The sequence below is a fragment of the Lagopus leucura genome, unplaced genomic scaffold (genome assembly GCF_019238085.1).
Source record: "Lagopus leucura isolate 7727_CA_CO unplaced genomic scaffold, USGS_WTPT01 Super-Scaffold_100001, whole genome shotgun sequence".
Classification (NCBI taxonomy): domain Eukaryota; kingdom Metazoa; phylum Chordata; class Aves; order Galliformes; family Phasianidae; genus Lagopus; species Lagopus leucura.
Genome location: NW_024962262.1, coordinates 32,142,656 through 32,147,696, shown reverse-complemented (window position 1 = coordinate 32,147,696; position 5,041 = coordinate 32,142,656).

Here is a 5,041-nt window from a genome sequence, read left to right as displayed (position 1 = left end):
AGCAGCGGCAACAATCTATGGAGGAAAACTTATTTTACTATAATATTGGAGTACAAGATAATACAATATATACAATTTAATTGAAATTGAGATTAATAAATCAGACAAGATGAGAGAGAGAGAGTTCCCAGGACCGATTCAAACCTGAAAAGCTTGGAACAGCTAGGAAAGCACCCTCCAGCACCCACTGCAAGGCAGCAAGAGAGCGCCCCCCCCACCCGGAAGGGCCAGATCCCGTGACTTCTGTAATGTACAGGGATAGGTACTTGGAATTGGGGCAGTGACATTTTAATGCCCTGTACACTACATGATGTTTTGATGTGGAATACTGAAATCCAAAAACAAAACAAAACAAAACAAACAAAAACAAAAACATAGAACCATGACAACAAGATTATAATCTCTCTTTTATGTCTGTCCCGTCTGTTCTGTCTTTTTTAAATAGAAGAAACTGCAGTGCATCTAAGTAGACTTTGCACTATCTAAGAGAATACAGATGGTCTTTATTTGCTTCTTGATATTAAAAAAATTAAAAAAATAAAAAATCAAATCCCAGAAGACTCCAACCCACTTCTACTTTCACTAAGTAGTCTGTGAAACAAAATATATTTTTTCACATATTGACTCATGGGAAGTTCAAAAATAATTTCTTACAGTATTTTATTAATAAAATGTTTTGCTTATTATGATGATGATAAAAGCCCTAACATCATTTTGGTGTTGTGCAATAGTAATCTGATGTGATGGAATAATGCTAATAGAATGCAAAATTAATAACATGATGTGATGGACAGTCATATTTGTTCACGTTTTTTTGACAGGCCAGACAAAATAGCTAGTGTTTTGAAGGACGTAATTTCAAAACACATAGATTGCATATCTTCTCCTGAAACCTTAAGACATGATTAGAGTAATCAGCTTACTGTTTTGCACTTGCTGGAAGCTGTTTGCTGTTTCAGTGAAAATGTGCTGCCACGCATCTGACAGAATATAAGATGAGATTGCATTAGAGTGAGAACACTTATTTGTAGAGTTTTTGTAAGTTTGATATATCAACATAAGATGAAAAAAAAAAAAAAGAAAAAGGTATTCTCTTAAAATACGTATTGTTTCAGAATTATAACAAAAGAATTCTTATAAGGAGATATTTTAGAACTTCTCAGGCATGCAGCCAATCACCAAAATGGACATTTTTGTTTTTTTTTTTTCTTCCCAGAATGTCAGTACTATTTATGTCACCTTTGAATATATTTTCTTTTACTATGTGGGAAGAAATATTTCATAACTAATTAATCACTCATCACTCCACCAAATGAGTTAATAATAGCATCTGATAGTAATTTAGATGAATCATATTAATACACAAGGCATTTTAAAAAAATCATATAAAAATGGAGAAACAAAACATCATTACATTCATTATATCATGAGACAGTATAAAATGGAATATCAAATTATATCACTTTTCAGTACAGATGTTCCAGGCTCTTCCTTCAGTGCCACATAAATTCTACTGTGATTATATTTACAAAGTTTTAAATTCTATGATAATATTCTACCAGTAATGTTTTCCTAAGTCCTCAAAAATCTATACATTTAATATGAATCAGTATTGTACCATGGTGGGTGGTATTATCTAGCTAAAAATGCTCAATTCACTCAACAGAATATATTTCTATACTTCTAGATTGTCGAGGGTGAGTGAAATAGCTATTCTTGATCTTTTGTATGACACTTCCTTATTTTGATTTTTGTTTGACGTGAAGCACAGCCTCCAGGAAAACAACCAACCAATCAATTGCCTCCTCTTCTTCTCACCCCAAAAGCCCACACAAATAACAACCTCAGTTTTCTAAGAAATGTCCAATCATAACCATATGCTACAACATGAATATTTTGTTTCAGTATCAAGAAGTCATCTCTGGCAAGGACTTACCAATTTTTTTCTAGTTTAAATTAGATTTAATATAGCAGTATACCCAGTAACAAGTTCATCTATCAGAATGTAAATTAACATTTTTCTGTATTAAAATATCTCTGTCTTTTGCTTGTAATCTAGTGACCATGCTTGTATTCTTTCAAGTTTCCATAATTAACATAACTGCTTTTGTATTACAGCAAGTAATGTCTGTGTACCTGTGATGAGCTAAACCTCATGTTCTTCACTCAGGACCCCATAGTTATATTTTTATCATACATTCTGAATATATACGACATACTCCAAATATATCCTGTTTTATTTCCTAATATACTCTGACATTTGCTTGCTTTGCCTTAGATGTCAGTTTATGTGAATTTGCTTTGCCGAAGTTTATAGACGACCAAAGGCTATGTGATTGCTAACACAAGAGTAACAAACAAACAAACCAAAACAAACCAAAACATACAAAAAAACAAAACAAAACAAAAACCTTTGACAAGACAAAACAGAGCAAAATTACAACAAAACCGTGAAACGAACAAACAACAGCAACAAACCCTCAAAATTTGTGTTAATAAAACTTTTCTCTCTATAAGGTTTGTTAATTTGAACTACGTGCTTCATTAATGCTGTCACATGAGGTTTTTTTGGTATATGTAGAGCGCGGGCACAGCTAGCTATGTCTGCCCAGAACATATCATGAAAGGAATTGTTGTGTGCATAAAAGGCATCTTGTGTCTGTTAAGAGCTGAAATACAAGTTTTCTGTGTATCCCAAAAGCTATTTTTGTGCTTCATGGTCTATTATATTTACTTATACAAATATATTTATGCATATTTGAGGCCAGAGTAGGATTTTTTTCTCTTTTCATCCTGCTTATCTGAAGAATTCATTTATAGAGTACATCCCTCCTGGCCTTCATTTTGATAGCCTAAGCCTTTAAATTCTCTCTATAACGCTCTCAATTTCCTCAAATTTTACACTACACCTTTTCATTCCAGTTCCAGCTCCATTTTATCTTTCATTAGCATGGATGAGCTCTTACAAATGCTTATGTTCTGAAATATATATCTACTATTACTGGAAGAACCTTTACAGAAATAATCTTATTTTTTAATTCTATTTTTTTACAAGTCTTAGACCCTGTGTCATTCTTGAAAAACACCTGGATGTCAGTATATGTAAAATGACATTAATGCTGGAACTTTTTCATCAAAATTCAATGTAGATACAGAATTATGGAACCGTTAGAGTTGGAAGGGAATTCTAGAGTTCATCTGGTCCAGCTGCTCAGTCAGGGGCACCTAAAGCTGCTTGATCAGAACCCTGCCTAACTAGCTTTTGAGAATGTCACCCACACAGTAAAGGAGTGTTTTCTGATGTCCATATGGAGTCTACTGTTACAATTTGTGCCCATTGCCCTTTGTCCTGGTACTGGCCATCCCTGAAAAGAACCTGGTTTCATTCTCTTTGCACCTCCCATCATGTATTTGTACAATTCTCCCTAGTCTTCTCTTCTCTAGATTGAACTGTCCCAAATCTTTCAGCCTCTCCTCATATGTACAAGTTCCTTGATCATCCTCATAGCTCTCAATTCAAAACCTAGCATGTCTAAGTCTGTTGTACTGAGTTGTTCCGAAGTTGACGCGCTACTCCAGATTTGGCCTTACCATCACTGAGCAGATCACTTTCCATAGAGCTTTGCATGTCTTAATTTAGTTGAATTGTCACCCTAATTTCAAAATCAAATTACAAAATTTTCTGCAGGACACTATTATTACTGCTAAACGAGCAGGCAAACAGATATAATAATAATAATAATAATAATAATAATAATAATAATAATAATAAAAAGGAAATCATAAGCAATAACCATTATGACAATTTTACTGGTTATAGAGAACCTATAGGTATGAATGGGTTTTTATGAGATCATCTACTATTTACACTGCTCTTGAAGACCTTTACTGTAAATTTTCCACAGTCCTATTTGTTTTCTGTCATTATTTACTGTTACTATAATTATTATCATTATAAAAAACTAGATGTTAGCATTCAATAATAAATAGATCAATAAATAGATCAGTTATCTTCAAAAGTATCCATTTACAATTTGTTATTTTATTGTATGCTCATATAAGGAAAGACAAAATGCCAAGCCCAATCAATCTTGTATAATTCCATATTTTCTTGTAATATGGTGAGCATGACAAACAAAAATTATACATTGAAACAGCCTGTATGCATTTATCTTAAAAAAAAAAAAAAGTTAAAAATACAACTCCTAATTTTTGTAAGAATAGCATAATATCCACAATGAAAGGAAGAGATATTCTGTTTTGCTTTTTTTTTTTTTTTTTTTTTTTTTTTTTAACCTCATCTGGTAGGATAAAGGAAATCATGCTGCTGCTGGAACATATTTTTGTACCTTTTATCCACATTTAAACACATGCATGCTGACTTGCCGGAAAAACTTTATCTAAAAACCTTCAACCTCACATATCATGTCGAATTCATAGGACATTTTTCAAAATGTACTGCTTTTAATCTTCTGTAAAGTTATAGATTATACTTCAATTTTTGTAGCATACCTGGAAAAAAACAAACAAACAAACAAACAAAAACCTAAACTTCTTAACTCTGGTCTAGTATACTTTTTATAGAGTAAACTATCTGAACATAGACGTACAGATTTATCACTATTTCTTCTCTGATAATTGATTTAGATTATTCTTTTTCCACAGAAAATGTCTATTTTTGAAAACACTGTTAAATTGTAGATCCTACTTGTTTTGTTCTTACACTGAAAGAAGATTTTTTTTTCCCACAAAATTCCAATATTTTTAGCTTTTCCCCTAAATTTCTTCAAGTGGTAATTCTTTAACAAGCCTCTTAATAAGCATATTAATGAGTCAGAAATTGTACTCCCAAATTACTGCAAGAAAAACAGATGGATCATTATTCTGATTATTCATTTTTAATTAATGAATCTATATAACTTTTACATACATACATAGAAAATACTGAGCTTGTTTGTTCTCTAGAAAATGTACAGAACCTATGGTATGTGGTTGACTAAAGCATACTGAAAGTCCATGGCCTTGACAATCTTCTCTTAGT